Source organism: Bos grunniens, chromosome 4, assembly GCF_055505025.1.
Source record: "Bos grunniens cultivar Pamir isolate PY7600 chromosome 4, Bosgru_T2T1.0, whole genome shotgun sequence".
NCBI classification, from domain to species: domain Eukaryota; kingdom Metazoa; phylum Chordata; class Mammalia; order Artiodactyla; family Bovidae; genus Bos; species Bos grunniens.
This window is the reverse complement of record NC_141168.1, coordinates 110362473-110376605: the sequence shown is the minus strand read 5'-3', so window position 1 is coordinate 110376605 and position 14133 is coordinate 110362473. Positions and strand designations below refer to the sequence as shown.

The 14133-nt window shown below is 42.7% G+C and overlaps 1 protein-coding gene across 6 annotated transcripts in view; it reads right to left on the bottom strand.

Annotated features, from left to right (window-relative positions):
• CDK6 (cyclin dependent kinase 6) overlaps nucleotides 1-14133 on the bottom strand; it is a 251474-nt gene that overhangs the window by 12588 nt on the left and 224753 nt on the right. The window lies entirely within an intron of this gene.

Below are 14133 nucleotides of genomic sequence, written 5' to 3'. Positions count from 1 at the left end.
GACTATTCGCGACCCCATGGACTGCAGCCTACCAGGCTCCTCCATCCATGGGATTTTCCAGGCAAGAGTACTGGAGTGGGGTGCCATTGCCTTCTCCGAACTGAAGTATAGTTGATTTATAATATTAGTTTCAAGCATACAGCAAAGTTTTCCAACTCTCTCTCTCTATATATATATACACGTATGAACGTATATATGTGTGCATGTGTGCATGCTCAGTCGCTTCAGTCATGCCTGACCTTCTGTGACCCCAAGGACTGTAGCCCTCCAGGCTCCTCTGTCCATAGGATTCTCCAGGTAAAAATACTGGAGTGGGTTGCCATTTCCTTCTCCAGGGGATCTTCCCAACCCAGGGATTGAACCCGGGTCTCCTGCATTGCAGGCAGATTCTTTTTTTAAATTTCATTTATTTAATTGGAGGATAACTTCTTGACAACATTGTGGTGTTTTTGCCATACACCGACATGAATCACACTTGGGTGCACATGTGTCCCCCCATCCTGAACCCCTCTCCCACTTCCCTTCCCTACTCCATCCCTCTGGGTTGTCCCAGAGCACCGGCTTTGAGTGCCCTGCTTCATGGATCAAACTTGCACTAGTCATCTATTTCACATATGGTAATATACACGTTTCAATGCTATTCTCTCAAATCATCCCACCCTCGCCTTCTCCCACAGAGTCCAAAAGTCTGTTCTTTACATCTGTGTCTCTTTTGCTGTCTTGCATATAGGATCGATGTTACTGTTTTCCTAAATTCCATATATATGCATTAATATACTGTATTGGTGTTTCTTTTTCTGACTTACTTCACTCAGTTTAATAGGCTCCAGTTTCATCCACCTCATTAGAACTGACTCAAATACGTTCTTTTTTATAGCTGAGTGATATTCCATTGTGTATATATACCACAACATCCTTATCCATTTGTCTGCCGATGGACATCTAGGTTGCTTCCACGTCCTATCTATTGTAAACAGTGTGCAGGTGGGTTCTTTCTCGCTGAGCAACTGGGGAAGCCCAGCATGTATATAAACATATTTTTAAATTATTTTCCATTATAGGTTATTACAAGACATTGACTATAGTTCCCTGTGGTATACAGTAGGTCCACATCTCTTTTATGTATAGTCGCTTGTATCTGCTAAACGCATACTCCTGATGTATCCCTTCCTCCTCACTTTTCCCTTTGGTAACTGTAAATTAGTTTTCTGGTGGAGCGCCTTTCCTTAATATCACTCTGCTATCACAGTACTTCATGGGTCTCTCTCCTTCCACTTGTCTGGAATGCTACAGTGAGCTACCTATGGGGCTGTTTTTTCTCATCATACCACATCCCTTTCTCCCAGTTTTATGACAGCTAACTATGACAAGTTCAAAATCCTAACTCTGGGCTTCAGAGGCAATCGTGAACACGCAAGCCTTATTATCTACACCGAGCATTTAACTGACAACTTACCTGGGGACAAGTGAACTCACTTGGGGACATTTCTGGCACTTTCTTAAGCAGAGAGCAGGGAGTTTTCTAGGTTTGTCCCCTAACCTTTGACCTAGCGCTTTACCTGAACCGGTGTCCAGTTAATACATATCTTATTTTACATATCCCATGGTACACACGTAAAAGTTCCCTAACTCCTGGTTCAATGAACGACACCAAAAGGTATTTTTCAACAGCCATGTGTTTTTAAAAATACGTGCTGCCTATTATCAGAGATATTTTAAAAATATTACATATCAATTATAAGGCCTTAAACTGGACCTCTTAAATATTTTTACAGACAATAAATTAACTTGCTATATAAGCAGACCCCTGCAAACTCACTGCAGTTTAGTAGCTAGAAGACACCTTAAAATTCCTCAACCATCCTTTCCATCCAGGCCATTGTTCTTGAAAATCATTCTTTTCATTTGTTTTATTTTTAGCCACACCACAACTTGCGAGATCTTAATTCCCAGACCAGGGATCAAACCGGTGGCCCCTTCTGTGGACATGTGGAGTCCTAACCACTGGGCACTAGGGAATTCTCAAAAATGGTTATTTTCAAATGCAGTGTAAGATAATTTATTTGTGACGTCATGGGTTAGATAGTGTTCGCTCCCCTCCGACCCCCAATTCATGGTGAAGCTCAACCCCAGTGCCTCAGAATGAGACTGTATTTAGGTATAGTCTTTAAAGTGTCACTCAGTTGTGTCTGACTCTTTGTGACCCCATGGACAGTGGCCTGCCAAGCTCCTCTGTCCATGGAGCTTTCCAGGTAAGAATACTGCAGTAGGTTGCCATTCCTTCTCCAGGGGATCTTCCTGACCCAGGCATTGAACCCGGGTCTCCTGCACTGCAGGGGATTCTTCACCATCTGAGCCACCAGGGAAGTCCAATTTAAAGTGATAGGTAAGTTCAAATGAGGTCACAAGGATGGGCTCCAATCCGGCCTGAGTGGAGTCCTTCTGAGATGAGGAATCCAGAGGCACACGTGCCCACAGAGAAGTGATAACATGAGCACACAGCAGAAGGTGAGCCAAGGAGAGCGCTCGCAGAGAAACCCAACTGTCTGACACCTTGATCCTGGGCTTTCAGCCTCCAGAACTGTCAGAAAACAAACTTCTGTCGTCGAAGCCATGCAAGTCTTCAGCATTTTGTTGCAGCAACCCTAGCGAACTAACACAGACACCACTAACGCAGCCAAATTAGTAAAGAATTTTGGAGTTGGCGGGATTCCCTGGTCGCCCAGTGATTGAGATGCCATGCTCCCAGGGCAGTGGGCCTGGGTTCGATCCCTAGTTAGGGAATTAGACCCCACACAACGCAACAAAGAGTTTGCTTCCCGCAACTAAAAACTGCAACTAAGACCTGGCACTGCCAAATAAATAAACATTAAAGAAGTTATGGGTTGGGTTCTAAAAGACATCCAGAAGTCTTACAAGATAGCAAGGTGAGAAGTGAAAGTTTCTGAAAAGCTCAATAATGGACTCTTAACAGCTATGATTTATACAGTACTGGTGTCGTATCTGACATAGTGCCACGGGCTGCCCTAACATCATCTCATTTAATTCTCACAAAAACTTTAGGAGCAAGACAGTATTACTATCATCCCTATTTTCTGATGAGGAAACTGAGGACTGGAGAAGTTTCATGACTTACCTAAGCACTTATAACAAATTGCAGACTTAAAATTTTAAACCAGGTCTGCTCTGCCCCAAAGCCCGGATGCTTCATTACTACGTTGTAATATTTTGATTTTGGTTACTTATGTTCTCTGCAATCACAGACAGTCACTTTAGCTGAGCCTCTGGGGTGAAGCAGCTCAGGGGCCCCTGACGAGCACTTTGTAGAGAACCTGATGTCTTGTAAGTGAGTGCCTATGAGTTTTTATAAAAGATTATTTGTTTGTTTATTAATGGCTGTTTTGGGTCTTCGCTGCTGCACATTGGCTTTCTCTACTTGCAGTGCTAGGGCTTCTCACTGTGGGGGCTTCTCTTGTGGAGCTCCGGCTCTAGGGCACGTGGACTCACGCAGTAGCTGGGGGCTTCTCACTGTGCGGGCTTCTCTTGTTGCGGAGCTTGGGCTCTAGGGCACGTGGACTCATGCAGTACTTGTGGCGTGAAGGTTTAGTTGCCCCTTGGCATGTGGAATCGTCCTGGACCAGGGATTGAACCCATGTCCCCTGCGTTGGCAGGTGGATTCTTAACCACTAGACTACCAGGGAAGTCTGTCTATGGGATTCTTACATTGCTTTGCAAGCGTCCAACTACCTTTAAATTCTTGCTCTACCTGAACAAGGAACAAAGCAATTCACCAGATCAAGGCTTTCTATCCTCTTCATAAAAACGTACTGATCGATGGCCCTTCTAGATCTTTAAATTCTTCCTATAGCCCAATCTTTTATAGCTGTTTAGCTCACACATCTTCGTGGATACATCATCTTTTAATTCTTTGGAAAGCACAGAACTCAAGTCACACAGAATCAACAGGTCTCTTTCTTTTCACACTCACCTATTTCCTTAATATTAAAAGTATAAACATATAAAGCTAAGTATGGCTGGCACTAGGTTTGGGAACAGGAACAAAAGTCCCCTCCTTGTTAAGCAAGTATCTGAGATGGCTGGAGAGGTGAGGGTGCCAGGTCAGCAAGCTCAGAGGCACCAGCAGCATCAGTCTAATCTGCTGAGCTGGTTAAGTTGCTATGTCAACATGCCAAGCCCCTCACCCTTCATGAAAAAGACTGGTACCCACAAGCATGAGTGAAATTACTTGTGAGGATTATGGAGCAGTTTAAAATAAGTATGTTGGCATAGCTATTGGGAAACAAACAAAGCAGATTAACTTGAACGGATGTTTCCAGGCAAAGGCGTAAGAACGTCTGTTTCGTAGAGGTGGGTTCCGAGACCTCAGCCTGAAGCTCGGCTGTAACGGTAGTGGCTCTTGTCCTTACTGTTTTGGTTCTTAGCTCGCCTCTTGTTTTTGTCCCTTGGCAATATTCTAACTTTTTTTTTTTTTTTTTTGCTGGTTCCACTATGTACTTGAGCTCGCTCTATCTTATCTTACATTTGCTACGTGTTTTAACAGAGGACTTTCAAGGCAGGTCGTCTACCATATTGTAAGAACTTGTAGTCTTATCTCTATTGGTTGGACTTGGCCCATGAAGTGAAAAGTGCCCTGCATTGTTGCGTTAGGACTGGCTCATCACTTTGGCTTCCTTTAATGAGGGTAGCAAGCAGAAGGGCTGGATCATAACCAATCTTCTGTGAGTACTCAGAAAAACATGCTAAACAGGGCATACTAGAAACTCAGGGGCTACAAAACGGTGTAGAACTCAAATTGCCCTTGCCATCTTAGGAAGTCTTGGTGTGCGATTCTGAGGTCTATTAACTTGTCTTTGCAGCAGATGTGGGTTGGCTTGAGTTATACGGAGCGACTGACTCTGACTGCTGGCAATTTAGCTTCTATAAATCGGATCTATGGATCTTCATAGGCAAAGAAATAGTCACAAGACAAGAGAAGGGGCATTAGGCCTAACTGGAACTGGTACTCTCAGCTGGCCAAGAGGTTGGTCATGTGATCAAATTCTTAAAATCACCTATTCAGTTTTTGGCTGAAAATTTGGAATAGTCTGTATGAGCTGGTTTTATGATAAAGGATGCTACGTACATCAGGATCATGGAGAAGGACAATGGGTTTAGAGGAGAGATGAAACTTTTCATCATGATGAACTCCTGGCTGTGCTACGGTGGCGTATGGAGATGTGAGAATAAGATCTCCCTAAGGACTTTCCCTGGTGTTTCCCTGGTGGCTCAGATGGTAAAGAATCCATCTGCAATGCAGGAGACCCAGGTTCAATCCTTGGGTCGAGAAGATCCCCTGGAGAAGGGAATGGCAACACACTCCAGTATTCCTGCCTGGATAAACCCATGGACAGAGAAGCCTGGTGGGCTTCAGTTCATGGGTTCTCAAGGAGTCAGATGTGACTGAGTGACTAACAAGGACCTTATTCTATCTTTAAATAAGGCTCTTTGGTAAGTGTCAGCCGTATTCAGTATGCATGCACCACGAACTGAAGAAACATACAGGACTGATATTTTCATAGAGATTATTTTGAATATTTCTTCCTCCTTCAGATTAGCTGAGATAAATAGGCTTCAATTCATATAATTTATGGCATATTTTAGGTGGACAAATATGAACATAATCTTTGATCATAATCTTTGGTTTAGTGATTACTGCCTTGAACAGTTGCTAACACACACACATGTATGAGTCAGACTGGTTGGTTCTTTATTACCATAAACTAGAGTTAAGTGGGAAGGAAGTAAAGGGTTGAAGGAGCAAGACAGGGGAGAATAAAAGACACAGGAAGACTGGAAGACTGAGACTAAGATAGAGGTGGGCAGATAGAGACAACCTGAGGAGGGCCACAGGAATTTTAAACGCTGCTTCTTCCCACTGCCTAAGAATCTACCTCTTGTGAAAATCCTAGGGTGTACTTATAGAGGCTCCCCTTGAAGAATGAAAATGGAAAAGGAACGCTCTCTTATATTCATGAGACAGAGCCTCATCAAAGATAAAATCATACGGGGACTTCCCTGGTGGCCCAGTGGCTAAGGCTCCACTCTCCCAATGCAGGGGACTGGGCTTGATCCCTGCTTAGGGAACTAGATCCCATATGCCACAACTAAGAGTTCGAATGTTACAACTTAAGACCCAGCACAGCTATATAAGTAAATTAGATAAATAGTTTTTTTTAAAGATAGTCATACATTAAAAAAAAATCACTGTGGGAGCAGGGAGAGACCCACAAAGCTATCCTATTTTGTCCGATTTTGGACATAAGACTCTCAGGTGACATATGAATTATTTTGGACTAATTACTTAAAAACATAGTTATCAACAGAGATATTCTGTTGAAGGTAGGAAATCTGAAGCCTGTCTTTATATTTTTAAAAAGAATTCCTATATACATATTTTGGGGTGGGAGGTTAATTAATGAAATAGAAAGATTATTATTACCAAAAACGTCCAAAAATAAAGAGTGCAGTTGCTTTACTGGATTAACATGTTAAAAAATCCTTTTATTATACAGAACATTACTTAAGGTAACTTTTACGCTTTTTACTATATAAAAACCTACAGTTCCTTTTAATGGCTGAGTAATATTCCATTGTATATATGTACCACCTCTTCTTTATCCATTTCTATGTCGATGGACAGTTAGGTTGCTTCTGTGTCTTGGCTAATGTAAAGAGTGCTCCTGTGAACACTGGGGTACATGTATGTTTTTGAATTAGGGTTTGCTTTGGGTATCTGACCAGTAGTGGGATTGCTAGTCATAATACTTTTCAGTAGTTTAACCAAGTGGTTGGGGAACAGTGGAAATGTTATTTAAGGACCTTTGTTCAATCTAACTTTTATGAATTCATTTCCAATTTTATGCCTACATCCCTTTTCTCTTCCTCTCATTTATGAGCCTCCTTTTTCTCCAAAAGATTTTCTCCACAGTCTTTGGAACTTTTACGGTCTATTGCATAAACTCTCCTTCTGTTTCTCATGCCCCTGAGCCTCCTTCTATTTTGAATTCCCAGATAAACTTCCAGAAGGACTTTGCCCATGCTACCGTTTGAAGCCAACTTATTTGACAAGACACGTAATATCTGGAGGAAAACATCTGAAACTGAACATGGCTATGTTTTTATAAAAGAGGATTTTACATGATTTCTGAGTATTTGAATATCTTTCTTCATCATTATACTTGATAATAGTTAATGCTGATAAAATAAATTCTATGAAAGGCATACATTTTCATTTATACATATACATTTTTTTCTCTTTTTCCCAACCAAAGGGAGATTACTACAAAATACAATGGCAAATTGCATTTATTTCAAACCATAGCAGTCATTTTCCTTTCCATAAAATCACCGTTGTGCCAAAATAAATGTAGACCTTGGGTTTTTTTTTTAAACCAAGGATTTCTCTAAGGCTTTCTTAAATTTGTGAGAGGTTAAGCCTTAACATGGGCTTCCAAGTGGTGCTAGTGGTAAAGAACCTGCCTGCCAGTGCAGGAGACCTAAGAGATGAGAGTTTGATCCCTGAGTCAGGAAGAGCCCCTTGAGGAGGACATGGTAATCCATTCCAGGTTCTTGCCTGGAGAATCCCCATGGACAGAGGAAGCTGGTGGGCTATAGCCCATGGGGTCACAAAGTTGGACACGACTCAGCATGCACACATGCAAGCCTTAATACTCCCCCCAGCCCTTCACCATGTTGATTTCTCAGAATATATGCTGACTGGAGAAAGGGCATAGACTTTGGCGATAGACTGTTTTGGGTGTGAACCCCTACTCAGCCACTTCTCCCTGTAAGGCCTTAGCAAAGTCATTGAGCCTCTTTAAACCTTGATTGCTTCATCTGTAAAAATGTCCAGCTTATAGTAGACCCATAATGAAGAGCGGCTAAATACGCAGCTTTCTCAGACTTACTCACAGATGATAAGGTAAAATATTTAGCATGATGTGTAAGAAAGGAAGAGGACGTCTGTCAGTGTGGTGGTTGCCCAAGTCAAACCTAACAGTCCTTCCTCTGGAGTCACTATATATTCTCTGCATCTGTAATGGGGCTTCCAGGTGGTACTAGTGGTAAAGAACCTGCCTCCCAGTGCAGAAGACGCAAGAGACACGGGTTGGATCTCTGGGTCGAGAAGGTCCCCTGGAGAAGGAAATGGCAGCCCACTCCAGTATCCTTGCCTGGAGAATCCCATGAACAGAGGAGCCTGGCGGGCTACAGTCCCTGGGGTCGCAAAGAGTTGGACACGACTGAAGCGACTTAGCAGGCACATCTGTTAAAACTCTGAACACTTTTATCATCAAGAAAATAAAAAGCGAATGTCAAATTTTCCTAGTGCAGATTAACTCATTTTGAATTGGCAATATCCTTTCCTCTTCTGAATGTAAGTTTAGCAAAAAACTTGCTCACCATTATCAGTGAAGTGAATTTTCTTGGGTCAAATTACAAAAGGGGAGCGAGTTTCAGACTACATGCCTTTTAAAACAAACAACTAAAAGAACATGTAAATATTATTCATAATCTCAATGGACGGTGCAAAGTAATGTTTAGAAGTAGGATATGTTTTCTAGCAGACAAGACATGTATGGTGATATGTCTGTTATAGGAAGGAAATGATTCATGCATAATAGAAGATCAAAGTATTATTAGTTACAATACTTTCATCGTACTAAAAAGACGAGCGTGTCATGGATCACCCTACAGAACACCTCTGTAACCTGCATTTGACCTGCAGTTATGCTTTAACTGCTATCTTTCTTGACTAGTAGAGGAATTTTCCATGTTCATAAAATGACCTTTCGGAAAATATTACCCAGAAGAATGTCTGCTCTTTTATACTTGTAACTCATGTTCAGTTTTAAAGCTGTTATCAGTGAAGTTAAAAATGACACCTAGACATACACCCAAGAGTACTGAAATGTCCTTACAAAAAACTGTAAGGACACATGTCCTTACAAAAAAATTGTACATGAATGTACAAAGCATATTCATATTCATAATAACCAAAAAGAAGAAAGTACCCAGATGTCCATCAACTGATAAAGGGCTAAACAGAATGTGATACTGCCATACACTGGAGTATCATTCAGTCATAAAAAGGAATGAAATGCTGCTATAATGTGGCTGACCCTTGAAAACATTATGCCGAATAAAGGAAGTGAGTCACGGAATACGACGTGCTGTGTGATTCCATTTATATAGAAGAGACACATCTAGAGAGTCAGAAAGTAGACCAGTGGTTGCCTAGGACAGGGCCCTGTGGGGAAAGGAGAAGCGACTGCTAATAAGTATGGGGCTTCTTTTTAGTGATGAAGATACTCCTAACACTCACTGCGGTGACAGTTGCACAGCTCTCTGGATACCCTGCACTAAAAACCACTGAACTATAAAATTGTTATTGGTGAACTGCATGGTATGTGAGTTATAGGTCAATAAAGCTGTTTTTAAAAAGTGGTTAAATTATATTTCCAAGCAAACATTACAGATTCAGGACCGAAAAAGAAAAACTGCTAAGAAAACTGCTTTAGGGCTAAATATATGGAAAGTACATGGTATTAAAGTTCAGTGATAGACATTTCTTCTCCCATATATTCAATCATGTACTCGTTTGGAGAGAAGTGCTTTAGAAGTTCTGAATAATCTACTAGTATCTGAATCTCCCCAAATACCTGATTTATCAGATTAGGGTTATATAATAAACCCCCCAAATGTCTATGGATTAAAAAAGACACTCAGAAAACTATCTAATGCTTTCCTATGGATGGTGATATTATGGGTGATTTTTCGCCCCTGCATTTTTCTATTATTTTGTACTAAGCATTTATGAGCATGTGTATGTGCTCGGTCACTCAGTCATGTCTGACTCTTTGCAACCCCGTGGACTACAGTCCACCAGGCTCTTGTCCATGGGATTTTTCAGGCAAGAATACTGGAGTGGGCTGCCATTTCCTTCTCCAGGGGATCTTCCCAAACCAGGGATTGTACCCATGTCTCCTGCTTGGTAGGTGGATTCTTTACCACTGGGCCATGTGGTAAGCCTTATTTCATGAACATCAGTTACTTAAACATTTTTTACATTTATTTTTATTTGACTGTGCTGGGTCTTATTTTGGCCTGTGGGAGTTAGTCCTCTGATCAGACATCGAACCTGCTGCTGCTGCTAAGTCGCTTCAGTTGTGTCCAACTCTGTGCGACCCCATAGACGGCAGCCCACCAGGCTCCCCCGGCCCTGGGATTCTCCAGGCAAGAACACTGGAGTGGGTTGCCATTTCCTTCCCCAATGCATGAAAGTGAAAAGTGAAAGTGAAGTCGCTCATTCATGTCCGACTGCTAGAGACCCCATGGACTGCAGCCTAACAGGCTCCTCTGTCCACGGGATTTTCCAGGCAAGAGTACTGGAGTGGGGTGCCACTGCCTTCTCTGTATTGAACCTGGGGCACCCTATATTGGAATGTTGAGTCTTAGCCACTGGACCACCAGTGAAGTCCTGAGCATCAGTTATTTTTTAAAATCGGAAGGAAAAGTCGCCAACATGGCTTGCCATATACTTGCCATATATTGCGCGTACTTAATCTGTTCATCTCATTTCTTCATTCCCCACTCCTGGGCTAACCACTTCTACCTCATTTACTTGTTGGTCTCTACAGCCAAACCAGAAGCTCCCCGAGGACAGGATCAACCTCTACTTGCTTCTATATCTAGGGCACATAACTTTCTGTCCATAATTGGCACTCATTAAATACATACTGAATGGTTACTGTTTCTTCTATCAAGAAGGCTTTCCTCTCTAGTCTTTCCATAAGGTGCAGTCTCGCACGTCTCCAAATTCACTTCCTTGGTTCATCTCTGGGTAATTCAAGTGTGAGCATGTGTGTTTGCACAGATACGTATGTGTGAATAGATGTATACACAGTCAGAGCCGAAACCAGATTTGATTTCTACCGCTGTATCCATTTATGTTTTACCTGCTCTGTGGGGCTAGGCAGTATCTGCAAACAGTGGGTGTTTAAAAACCACGCGGCCTGCCAAAACCAGCAGAGAAGCAGCAGAGGCCTGTGCGGGGAGAACTTTTGCCCTAGCGGGCTTACTTCATCAAGGCATGCAGGACAGGGATGGGCTCCTTGGAAGACAAAGAAAGGGGAAAGTGCAGAAAGGGAAGCAAAGGCGAAACAGAGAGTGAGGGATTAACGAGGGTGTGGAGGGGGAAGAGGAGCTTGAAGAAAGCCAGCCCAGAGAGGAAGAAGGGCTGGAGGAAAAAAAAAAAAAATGAAAAGGCCAAGTAATAAAAAAGGAAGGACTGGGGCAAAAAGAAGCTGAGATGAAGTTGTGTCGGTAAGGGAGGTACTCCTGACAGCAAAAACCAGATGAGCACAAGCTACAGGGTGCTGCCATGTCTGTGCACAGCAGGGGACACTCAGCCTGGTCATTTCCTTACAAGTAAATAGCTGAATTCATTTTCACTAGTTACCAGCTGTGAATAATTTATTTCTCCACAGAGGGCTCATATTTAGTGGACTGTGAGTAACTTCCTTGAGAGAAAAAGACAGGGGGAGAGAGAGAGGAAAACTCCAATGGTTTTCGATTCAAAATGGCCAATTAAACTAGAGCTCACCCAAACACTTGAGATTTCTCAAACATTACAAAACTTATGAATTAATATTTTTACTGACTTAGTCAATTTTATACATGACTAAGAAAGCCTAAGCAGTCATTAAGATGTAAAAAAGTCATTTCTAATCATCTGAACAAATGTTGAGTATCTATCACTTGCCAGAAACTGTTATTTCTTGTATACACTTAATTAATGAAAGAATTGTCTTTCCCTTCTCCTAGTCTTAGGGTACTTGGGCTGATATAACAAAATTGTAGGCTGGGTGGCTTAAATGACTGAAGTTGACACCCTGCAGCTCTGGAGACTGAGAAGTCCTAGAAGAAAGTGTCAACATGATCGATTTCTGATGAGGACCCTCTTCCTGGTTTGCAGACCACTTTCTCATTGCATCACTCATTTGATGGAGAGAGAGACCAAGTTCTCCGGTGTCTCTTTTTAGAAGGGCACTAATCTCCTCATGGGTGCTTCACCCTCATGACCTCATCTAACTCTAATTAACTCCTAAAGGCCCCATCTCCAAATCACATCAAATTAGGGGTTAGAGCTTGAACATCTGAATTTTGAAAGGGACACAAACATTCAGTCCATAAGACTTCCTTCCTCAAGTTATTAAATACAACACCTCTCCTACCTTTAAAATTAGAAGGCTGGGCTGGCATGTTCTGGTCCAATAGGAACAACAAACAAAATTTGTCTCATTCTGTGTCTGGGATTCAAGTATTTATTTCATGTAATTTCCAAGACTTGTTCTTGCCAAATAACATGTTAGTTACTCACCCGGTGCCTCCCTTATCTCTTGCTGTCTAATCACTCTGCTCATCAGGGAAGGTTTTTTAAAAAAACTAATTTACTAGTTATTTATTTTTAGTGGCACTGGGTCTGTGACGCTGCGCACGGGCTTTCTCTAGTTGCGGAGAGCACGTGCTACTCTTGAGTTGCAGCGCATGGGTTTCTCGCTGTGCTGGCCTCTCTTGTTGCAGAGCCTGGGCTCTAAGGCATGCGGGCTCCAGTAGGGCCAGTACATGAGCTCAGTTGCCTTGTGGCATGTGGGATCTTCCCAGACCAGGGACTGAACCCAAGTCCCTTGCATTGGCAGGGGGATTCTTAACCACTGGACCACCAGGGCAGTCCATCAGGGGAGTTCTTAAGGCAGGAGAGAGATGATCAGTAACTGAGCATTTCTAAAGGCTAGGCTACTCCCTGCATTACTGCATTTTCATCCTCAGTCTAACCTGAAGTCAGACAACTAGCAAGTACTACTACAACTTTGCATTTGAAACAAAGCTTGAGAACCAGGAAAAGAGTTCTGAGTCAAAGCTGAGATGTGCTAACTTGCAAGGGTAAAGCGTTTGTATTAGTATTACTAATTACTAGGAACCTGGAGGCGAGTCCAGGATCTGGGACTTCCCATGGAATCACCTCTCTCACCATGAACGATAAGCTGCTTTTATAGGCAGACATCTCAGGTTCAGTGCCCTGGGGAAGGCGGTCTTCTGTCTCTTCATATAACTACAGAGCCTGTGTCATTCTCTTCCTCCCTTATGGAAATTCGAGCGTAATATGCACTGTATTTTAAGTTGGGCTTGGTATTGAAAAACTTTAATGACGACATGCTGGAAGATCATTTGGGGCAAGGGTGATCGGTGGCATGTGGAGACACAGAAAGGATTATCAGAGATTACCAGGAACACTTGGCAAAAGCAGTGCCAGAGATTGATTGGTGATGGTTTAGTTGCTAAGTCATGTCTGACTCTTGCTACCCCATAGACTGTAGTCTACCAGGCTTTAATTACTAACTGGGCTCAGTCAGTTCAGTCGCTCAGTCGTGTCCGACTCTTTTCGACCCCATGAACCGCAGCACGCCAAGGCCTCCCTGTCCATCACCAACTCCTGGAGTTTACCCAAACTCATGTCCATCGAGTCGGTGATGCCATCCAACCATCTCCTCTGTCTTCCCCTTCTCTTCCTGCCCTCAATCCTTCCCAGCATCAGGGTCTTTTCAAATGAGTCACTTCTTTGCATCAGGTGGCCAAAGTACTGGAGTTTCAGCCTCAGCATCAGTCCTTCCAATGAACACCCAGGACTGATCTCCTTTAGGATGGACTAGTTGGATCTCCTTGCAGTCCAAGGGACTCTCATGAGTCTTCTTCAACACCACAGTTCAAAAGCATCAATTCTTCGGTGCTCAGCTTTCCTCACAGTCCAACTTTCACATCCATACATGACTACTGGAAAAACCATAGCCTTGACTAGACGGACCTTTGTTGGCAAAGTAATGTCTCTGCTTTTTAACATGCTTTCTAGTTTGGTCATAACTTTCCTTCCAAGGAATAAGCGTCTTTTAATTTCCTGGCTGCAATCACCATCTGCAGTGATTTTGGAGCCCCCAAAGATAAAGTCTGATACTGTTTCCACTGTTTCCCCATCTATTTCCCATGACGTGATGGGACCAGATGCCAGGGCTTACCAAT